Raw genomic sequence first — 10,820 nt, 5'->3', positions numbered from 1 at the left:
CTGGAGAGATTCTGTATGAAGGAATGAAGGATCTGGAGAGATTCTGTGTGATTGAATGAAGGAACTGGAGAGATTCTGTGTGAAGGAAAGAAGGATCTGGAGAGATTCTGTGTGAAGGAATGAAGGATCTGGAGAGATTCTGTATGAAGGAATGAAGGATCTGGAGAGATTCTGTGTAAAGGAAAGAAGGATCTGGAGAGATTCTGTGTGATGGAATGAAGGAACTGGAGAGATTCTGTGTGAAGGAAAGAAGGATCTGGAGAGATTCTGTGTGAAGGAATGAAGGATCTGGAGAGATTCTGTGTGAAGGAATGAAGGATCTGGAGAGATTCTGTGTGAAGGAATGAAGGAACTGGAGAGATTCTGTATGAAGGAAAGAAGGATCTGGAGAGATTCTGTGTGAAGGAATGAAGGATCTGGAGAGATTCTGTATGAAGGAATGAAGGATCTGGAGAGATTCTGTGTGAAGGAAAGAAGGATCTGCAGAGATTCTGTGTGAAGGAAAGAAGGATCTGGAGAGATTCTGTGTGATGGAATGAAGGAACTGGAGAGATTCTGTGTGAAGGAAAGAAGGATCTGGAGAGATTCTGTATGAAGGAATGAAGGATCTGGAGAGATTCTGTGTGAAGGAATGAAGGATCTGGAGAGATTCTGTATGAAGGAATGAAGGATCTGGAGAGATTCTGTATGAAGGAATGAAGGATCTGGAGAGATTCTGTATGAAGGAATGAAGGATCTGGAGAGATTCTGTATGAAGGAATGAAGGATCTGGAGAGATTCTGTATGAAGGAATGAAGGATCTGGAGAGATTCTGTATGAAGGAATGAAGGATCTGGAGAGATTCTGTATGAAGGAATGAAGGAACTGGAGAGTTTCTGTGTAAAGGAATAAAGGATCTGGAGAGATTCTGTATGGAGGAATGAAGGGTCTGGAGAGATTCTGTATGATGGAATGAAGGAACTGGAGAGATTCTGTGTGAAGGAAAGAAGGATCTGGAGAGATTCTGTGTGAAGGAATGAAGGATCTGGAGAGATTCTGTATGAAGGAATGAAGGATCTGGAGAGATTCTGTATGAAGGAATGAAGGATCTGGAGAGTTTCTGTGTAAAGGAATGAAGGATCTGGAGAGATTCTGTATGGAGGAATGAAGGATCTGGAGAGATTCTGTGTGAAGGAATGAAGGAAATGGAGAGATTCTGTATGATGGAATGAAGGAACTGGAGAGATTCTGTATGAAGGAAAGAAGGATCTTGAGAGATTATGTGTGAAGGAATGAAGGATCTGGAGAGATTCTGTATGAAGGAATGAAGGATCTGGAGAGATTCTGTATGAAGGAATGAAGGATCTGGAGAGATTCTCTATGAAGGAAAGAAGGATCTGGAGAGATTCTGTATGAAGGAATGAAGGATCTGGAGATATTCTGTATGATGGAATGAAGGATCTGGAGAGATTATGTATGAAGGAATGAAGGATCTGGAGAGATTCTGTATGAAGGAATGAAGGATCTGGAGAGATTCTGTATGAAGGAATGAAGGAACTGGAGAGTTTCTGTGTAAAGGAATGAAGGATCTGGAGAGATTCTGTATGGAGGAATGAAGGATCTGGAGATATTCTGCATGGAGGAATGAAGGATCTGGAGAGATTCTGCATGGAGGAATGAAGGATCTGGAGATATTCTGTATGATGGAATGAAGGATCTGGAGATATTCTGTATGAAGGAATGAAGGATCTGGAGAGATTCTGTATGAAGGAATGAAGGATCTGGAGAGATTCTGTATGAAGGAATGAAGGATCTGGAGAGATTCTGTATGAAGGAAAGGTCTCTGATCTCCAAACTCATCAGCCATTATATAATACTCAGAGCCTGTTATCTTGGCAAAAGGAGGTTGAAAAATGTGTTAAATAAAACATTAATTCCATGAGATTTTCCCTCCACTTTTGTTTTCCTTCAATGAAAGGATAGATATTTGGAACTTTTGGAATGAATGATCAAAAGGGTAAACTGTAGATGTATCTTCTCTTCTACACTCGACCAGGTCTGTACATTTAGCACTTGTGTTATCAGTTCGATAGTAGACAAAATGAAGTTCTTACAGTAAAACTTTTTATTGTGTTTTTGCAGTACACATGAACATGTAGACAGTGAATGTATTCAAACGCATGTGCTTGAGTCGGTTCAGTCGTTCATCTTCATCAAGCACAGATAAACTCTCCTGCAAACACAGTTTAACAACTCAATCAGTCATCAGTCTAACATTACCACGAGGAAGGTTATGGCTACAGGACAAATAATAGAAGAAGCTAAAGAGACCCTTGGCTTTTGGATGTTTAAATTGAATGAAATAAAACAACAAAAGTCATTTTTTTTGTTTTATTCATGAAAGAGAATAATGTATAAAACGGGTCAGAAATGCTCCTAATGGACCAAAGGTTTGACTTAAAGTCCCTGTAAAGTCAAAATTAAGTATGTGTTCTGAGTTTGTCACACCACAAAAAAATGTGTTATTAGCCACCCAGCCAAATTTGAATGATGAAAAAAGCCGGCAAGTACATAAAATAAGCTATCAAAATCTGGAAAAAATGAGCAGTGGTCTCTGCTCTCAAACGCTGGGGGCGTGTCCGCTGGCTGCGCTGAAACCACGCCCACTCGCGGGAAAGCTGCCGTCGCCACACTCAACTGTCACCGCTACAGTCGGAATGGATGCTCCTAGCAGCTTCATTTGTTTTACAAAGCCATACATGTTCGAGCCTGGACTACCTACTATAATTATAACATAAGCACACAAGGCAACTTACACTCATTGGTGGGCACGCACTGCCGACGATGGCACCAGTTGTCGACACGACGGGAGGATGAAGGCCGAGGCGGGAGATAACGTTAGTTGGTTCGGCCACATTCACCAGTAACCGCGGATTATCAGTGAATCCCAGTTGTCTCCGACGAAAGTTTATAAAACTATCCTGTGTAAAATGATCACTACAGAGGCGGGTGTTGGTGGTGATCCTCAGCTCTCCATCAAGGTGGCTCTTCACAAAATTAATCCACCTCTTGTTGATATGATAGTTTTTCGGAAATTTAAATCTGTTTTGTACGTGATCGCATCCAGGTAATACGCATTTCCGTGACGAAGGCATAGCTAGCTAGCAAACTGTAGGCTGTAGTAACTAATAGTACTGACAGTAACTCGCGATTGAGTTGCAAACTGATGTGAATGGGCTCCAGTGCGTCATCAAGTAGGGGCGTGTCCAGGAGCTCAGGGGCTCCAGTGCGTCATCGAGCCCCCGTTTTAGCCACGCCCAAAAAATCCGGAACACAGCAACGGTGAAAAACTGTTTAACGGTCTAACTCCACAATTCAGCACTTCACAGTTCACAGTCTTTGTAATATGTTTTAGCAATACATTTCTAACATTTATAATGTGTTTAGAATTTTTTTTTAGAATTGCCTTTACAGGGACTTTAAGAGTAAAACCGTCTTCATCAGCAGTCTGTAAAGGTTCAGCAAAGTCAGTATGATTCTTTATTTTGGCACTTAAATGAATCCTTCGCCCAAAAATGAAGCCTCTCATGATTTACTCGCCCTCAGATCCATCTCCATAAACATATCCCTGAACAACTGCACTGATCAGGAAAGACACAAGTGTTTCTAACTCTATGTGGGTTGAGTTGAGCAAACAATGGTTTGACATTTTTGTACATTACATTTCTGTTTTTGCTGTTTAATTAAAGCTGCAGTCCGCAGTTTTTCCTCTTTGTCTCTATCTCTGTTCGAAATCTGCAATTGCAGTTATTCACAGAATTATCAACTTTATGTGGGTTGTGTCTCAGCATGGCACAGCGCGGATGAATCCAATGTTTTGAGGAGAATGTGGCTGTCAGTCGCCGCTGGTGTGGAAACTGGCATTCACAATCACAGATTCTACTTTTGGGAAGTATGACCAACGTAAGAATTTTCACTGGAAAATGTCATCTGAACAAGTAACATCCACTTTTGTTCTGACCAACTAAGGGAAAAAAAGCATTGCAGTATATTGCGTCGATTAAATCTAATGATCACTTATCATATCATGTCAAACCGTGCAAATTATACTTTGATCTCAAATTGTTAATTTCTGGTTGTCTACTCTGCCGGCACTGCCCTGGCTCCCTACTCTGCTGGCTCTGCCCTGGCTCCCTACTTTGCTGGCTCTGCCCTGGCTCCCTACTCTGCTGGCTCTGCCCTGGCTCCCTACTTTGCTGGCTTTGCCCTGGTTCCATACTCTCTCAGCTCTGCCCTGGCTTCCTACTCTGCTGGCTCTTCACTGGCTCCCTACTCTGTCGGTTCTGCCCTGGCTCCCTACTCTGTCGGCTCTGCCCTGGCTCCCTACTCTGTCAGCTTCACCCTGGCTGTCTACTCTGTTGGCTCTGCCCAGGCTCCCTACTCTGTCGGGTCCACCCTGACTCCCTACTCTGTCGGGTGCGCCCTGACTCCCTACTCTGTCAGGTCCGCCCTGACTCCCTACTCTGTCGGGTCCACCCTGACTCCCTACTCTGTCGGCTTCTCCCTGGCTCTCTACTCTGTCGGCTCTGCCCTGGCTCTCTACTCTGTCAGCTCTGCCCTGGCTCCCTACTCTGTCAAGTGCGCCCTGACTCCTTACTCTCTCGGGTCCGCCCTGACTCCCTACTCTGTCGGCTTCTCCCTGGCTCCCTACTCTGCTGGCTCTGCCCTGGTTCTCTACTCTGTAAGCTTTGCCCTGGTTCTCTACTCTTTCGGCTCTGTCCTGGCTCCCTACTCTGTTGGCTTCACCCTGGCTCTCTACTCTGTCGGGCTCTGCCCTGGCTCCCTACTCTGCCCGGGTCCGTCCTGGTTGTCTACTCTGCCGAGTCTGTCCTGGTTGTCTACTCTGCCGAGTCTGTCCTGGTTGTCTACTCTGCCGGCTCTGCCCTGGCTCTCTACTGTGCTGGCTCTTCACTGGCTCCCTACTCTGTCCGTTCTGCCCTGGCTCCCTACTCTGTCAGCTTCACCCTGGCTGTCTACTCTGTTGGCTCTTCCCAGGCTCCCTACTCTGTTGGCTCTGCCCAGGCTCCCTACTCTGTCAGGTCCGCCCTGACTCCCTACTCTGTCGCGTGTGCCCTGACTCCCTACTCTGTCGCGTGCACCCTGACTACCTACTCTGTCGGGTCCGCCCTGACTCCCTACTCTGTCGGGTCCACCCTGGTTCTCTACTCTGTAAGCTTTGCCCTGGCTCTCTACTCTTTCGGCTCTGTCCTGGCTCCCTACTCTGTTGGCTTCACCCTGGCTCTCTACTCTGTCGGGCTCTGCCCTGGCTCCCTACTCTGCCCGGGTCCGTCCTGGTTGTCTACTCTGCCGAGTCCGTCCTGGTTGTCTACTCTGCCGGCTCTGCCCTGGCTCTCTACTCTTTCGGCTCTGTCCTGGCTCCCTATTCTGCTGGCTTTGCCCTGGCTCTCTACTCTGTAAGCTTTGCCCTAGTTCTCTACTCTTTTGGCTCTGTCCTGGCTCCCTACTCTGCTGGCTCTGCCCTGGCTCCCTACTCTGCTGGCTCTGCCCTGGCTCCCTACTTTGCTGGCTTTGCCCTGGTTCCATACTCTCTCAGCTCTGCCCTGGCTTCCTACTCTGCTGGCTCTTCACTGGCTCCCTACTCTGTCGGTTCTGCCCTGGCTCTCTACTCTGTAAGCTTTGCCCTGGCTCTCTACTCTTTCGGCTCTGTCCTGGCTCCTTACTCTGTCGGCTTCAACCTGGCTCTTTACTCTGTCGGCTCTGCCCTGGCTCCCTACCCTGCCCAGCTCCGTCCTGGTTGCCTACTCTTCTGGCTCTGCCCTGGCTCCCTACTCTGCTGGCTCTGCCCTGGCTCTCTACTCTTTTGGCTCTGTCCTGGCTCCCTACTCTGCTGGCTCTGCCCTGGCTCCCTACTCTGTCGGCTTTGCCCTGGCTCTTTACACTATCAGATCCACCCTGGCTCCCTACTCTGTCTGCTTCACCATGGCTCTCTACTCTGCTGCTTTGCCCTGGTTCCCTACTCTGTCAGCTCTGCCCTGGCTCCCTACTGTGCTGGCTCTTCCCTGGCTCCCTACTCTGTCGGCTTCTACCTGGCTCTCTACTCTGTTGGCTCTGCCTAGGCTCCCTACTCTGCCCGGGTCCGCCCTGACTCCCTACTCTGTCTGCTTCTACCTGGCTCTCTACTCTGTCGGCTCTGCCTTGGCTCCCTACTCTGCCCGGGTCCGTCCTGGTTGTCTACTCTGTTGGCTCTGCCCTGGCTCCCTACTCTGCCCGGGTCCGTCCTGGTTGTCTACTCTGTCGGCTTTGCCCTGGCTCTCTACTCTGCTGGCTCTTCCCTAGCTCCCATTTCTGCTGGCTCTTCCCTAGCTCCCATTTCTGCTGGCTTTGCCCTGGCATCCTACTCTGTCAGCTCTGCCCTGGCTCCCTACTCTGCTGGCTCTTGCCTTGCTTCCTACTCTGTTGGTTCTGCCCTGGCTCTCTACTCTGTCGGCTTCACTCTGGCTCTCTACTCTGTTGGCTCTGCTCTGGTTCCCTACTCTCCCCGAATCCGTCCTGGTTGTCTACTCTGCCAGCTCTGCCCTGGGTCCCTACTCTGCTGGCTCTGCCCTGGCTCCCCACTCTGCTGGCTTTGCCCTGGTTCCCTACTCTCTCAGCTCTGCCCAGGCTCCCTACTCTGCTGGCTCTTCACTGGCTCCCTACTCTGTCGGTTCTGCCCTGGCTCCCTACTCTGTCGGCTTCTCACTGGCTCTCTACTCTGCTGGCTCTCTACTCTGTAAGCTCTGCCCTGGCTCTCTACACTTTCGACTCTGTCCTGGTTTCCTACTTTGTCGGCTTCACCCTGGCTCTCTACTCTTTCAAGTGTGCCCTGACTCTCTACTCTGTCGGGTCTGCCCTGACTCCCTACTCTGTCGGCTTCTCCCTGGCTCCCTACTCTGTCGGCTTCACCCTGGCTCTCTACTCTGTAAGCTTTGCCCTGGCTCTCTACTCTTTCGGCTCTGTCCTGGCTCCCTACTCTGTTGGCTTCACCCTGGCTCTCTACTCTGTCGGGCTCTGCCCTGGCTCCCTACTCTGCCCGGGTCCGTCCTGGTTGTCTACTCTGCCTGGTCCGTCCTGGCTGTCTACTCTGCCGGCTCTGCCCTGGCTCTCTACACTTTTGGCTCTGTCCTGGCTCCCTACTCTGCTGGCTCTGCCCTGGCTCTCTACTCTGTAAGCTTTGCCCTGGCTCTCTACTCTTTCGGCTCTGTCCTGGCTCCCTACTCTGCTGGCTCTGCCCTGGCTCTCTACTCTGTAAGCTTTGCTCTGGTTCTCTACTCTTTCGGCTCTGTCCTGGCTCCCTATTCTGATGGCTCTGCCCTGGCTCTCTACTCTGTAAGCTTTGCCCTAGTTCTCTACTCTTTCGGCTCTGTCCTGGCTCCCTATTCTGCTGGCTTTGCCTTGGCTCTCTACTCTGTAAGCTTTGCCCTAGTTCTCTACTCTTTTGGCTCTGTCCTGGCTCCCTACTCTGCTGGCTCTGCCCTGGCTCCCTACTCTGCTGGCTCTGCCCTGGCTCCCTACTTTGCTGGCTTTGCCCTGGTTCCATACTCTCTCAGCTCTGCCCTGGCTTCCTACTCTGCTGGCTCTTCACTGGCTCCCTACTCTGTCGGTTCTACCCTGGCTCTCTACTCTGTAAGCTTTGCCCTGGCTCTCTACTCTTTCAGCTCTGTCCTGGCTCCTTACTCTGTCGGCTTCAACCTGGCTCTTTACTCTGTCGGCTCTGCCCTGGCTCCCTACCCTGCCCAGCTCCGTCCTGGTTGCCTACTCTTCTGGCTCTGCCCTGGCTCCCTACTCTGCTGGCTCTGCCCTGGCTCTCTACTCTTTTGGCTCTGTCCTGGCTCCCTACTCTGCTGGCTCTGCCCTGGCTCCCTACTCTGTCGGCTTTGCCCTGGCTCTTTACACTATCAGATCCACCCTGGCTCCCTACTCTGTCTGCTTCACCATGGCTCTCTACTCTGCTGCTTTGCCCTGGTTCCCTACTCTGTCAGCTCTGCCCTGGCTCCCTACTGTGCTGGCTCTTCCCTGGCTCCCTACTCTGTCGGCTTCACCCTGGCTTTCTACTCTGTTGGCTCTGCCCAGGCTCCCTACTCTGTCTGCTTCTACCTGGCTCTCTACTCTGTCGGCTCTGCCTTGGCTCCCTACTCTGCCCGGGTCCGTCCTGGTTGTCTACTCTGTCGGCTTTGCCCTGGCTCTCTACTCTGCTGGCTCTTCCCTAGCTCACATTTCTGCTGGCTTTGCCCTGGCATCCTACTCTGTCAGCTCTGCCCTGGCTCCCTACTCTGCTGGCTCTTGCCTTGCTTCCTACTCTGTTGGTTCTGCCCTGGCTCTCTACTCTGTCGGCTTCACTCTGGCTCTCTACTCTGTTGGCTCTGCCCTGGTTCCCTACTCTCCCCGAATCCGTCCTGGTTGTCTACTCTGCCAGCTCTGCCCTGGGTCCCTACTCTGTTGGCTCTGCCCTGGTTCCCTACTCTCCCCGAATCCGTCCTGGTTGTCTACTCTGCCAGCTCTGCCCTGGCTCCCCACTCTGCTGGCTTTGCCCTGGTTCCCTACTCTCTCAGCTCTGCCCAGGCTCCCTACTCTGCTGGCTCTTCACTGGCTCCCTACTCTGTCAGTTCTGCCCTGGCTCCCTACTCTGTCGGCTTCACCCTGGCTCTCTACTCTGTTGGCTCTGCCCAGGCTCCCTACTCTGTCGGGTCTGTTCTGACTCCCTACTCTGTCGGCTTTGCCTTGACTCCCTACTCTGTCGGCTTCTCACTGGCTCTCTACTCTGCTGGCTCTGCCCTGGCTCTCTACTCTTTCGACTCTGTCCTGGTTTCCTACTCTGTCTACTCTGCCCTGGCTCCCTATTCGGTCAGCTCTGCTCTGGCTCCCTACTCTGTCGGTATCATCGGACAAAGTTTGTTTGTATATAATGATGGAAATATAAATACAAATGCTTTGATTTTTTTTTTAAAGGATTAAAAAACATTTTGGAAATCATGCCAAATAGTGCAGAAAATAAATTTGAATAAATTTAGAGAAATTTCAAAGACGTTTTCAAAACAGAAGTTATGGCCGGACGGCCGCACCACATGATGTTTTGACACTTTAAATAACATAAAAATAACAAATAAGTAAAGGTTTTTGAAAAGTTGAAGTGAGTACATACATGGGAGAGGTACTACAAATATACAGTATCTTTTTATGCATTTAAACCCATTTTTGCCTGAAAAAATGCAATCGGACAGAAAATGTTGGCATTTTTATTGGATTGATATTAAATATCTAATACTTAGACACACAAAATAAAAGATTCGGCTATCTGTTAAAGATATTTTTTTGTTGTATAAAAATAAGAGTTTAGAGCAAAATTTAATAATTAATAATTCTGTATGGAAAACACCATGATCACAAACAAAAATGGGCAAACAATAAACCTAACATCATATAATTGAAAACTGAACTAATGCTTTATATTGAGACCCTAAAAGATGCAAGAAACCAAAAGCCAAAACAGATGTATAGAATTTCTGAATCCTTTTCTCTTTTAATTCCCTTAATTATTCCCCATACAGTTTGCTCTCTCTCTCTCTCTCTCTCTCTCTCTCTCTCTCTCTCTCTCTCTCTCTCTCTCTCTCTCCTTTGCTCTCTTTTTTTTATTCCTTTGAGCTACTATGATTATAACTGTGATTATATTGTGATCCTATTTGTATGTTATGTAAATATAATTTAAAAGAAGTTGAGTAGCTTGAGAGAAACTGTCTTCTACCTTTTGGCCTTTAGGTGGAGACAAGATCGGGTAAAGAGATGACTAAACGACTGGATCATGTTTCTGTAGTTATAACAAGAAGAAGGGATCGCGGTTCAGTAAATTAACTAGTATGATCTGTTATATCTTTATTGATCGGGATGCTGTTCTCCGCGCTCGCCCCCGCGCCCGCGCGCGCGCCCCGGTATAAAGCAGTTCTCGGTGAGTTCTTCTATTTCCTCCAGACGCGCAGATCCTCCAGTGATGAGCGCAGATCCAGCTTCAGCACATCAGATCCTCCAGTGATGAGCTCAGCTCCAGCTTCTGCACAGGTACAGAAACATTATCACGATTATCTGTTTATTAACTAGAGAGAGAGAGTCGAAATACAGTGCTCTGTACCCCTACTTGTTGCTTCTTACTGTTGTTTCATTTGAAATGAAATTGTTTTTCTAATAAAATAAAGCAAGTTGCATTTGGATGCAAAGATTAAATAATTTTATTGTTTACACTAAAGTGTTAAGACAGCTCAAAAACATTATGTAGAAGCATAAACAGATAATTCAATTATTTCCAATAAATAAATAAATATTCATCCTACAGGGTATTATGTAGCGGATTTCTTTTTTTTTTCTGTGTATGTAAAATGTGTGTTTTATAAGTAAAAACATTAAAACAGTTGATTTGATATAGACATTTAAACATTAACCTGATATAAACAGCATTTATCTTTAACTGTTTATATACAGTCAAACCAAAAATGATTCAGACACCAGATATAATTTTTGATATTTTTCTACTAGTGTGTGCAGGACACTATAGTTCATTTATGTAAGTGAGGAGAGCAAAAGAACATATTATAACCAAATATTTTTCATTTAGTGACTACCAGTAAAATTTATAAACATTTGGGAGTAAAATGATTCGGACACTTTGAGCTGATCATGTTCTGCTGAAGTGTGTTTTCTTTAATAACTAATGCTCTTTTTACACACAGACTGAACACAATGAAGCATTGCTTGGTGATTGGTTGAGCTAAACTGGTATTATCTAATTGTGTAGT

Source organism: Abramis brama (assembly GCF_963993115.1).
Source record: "Abramis brama genome assembly, chromosome: 8".
Lineage (NCBI taxonomy): Eukaryota > Metazoa > Chordata > Actinopteri > Cypriniformes > Leuciscidae > Abramis > Abramis brama.
This window is presented reverse-complemented; position numbering follows the sequence as displayed.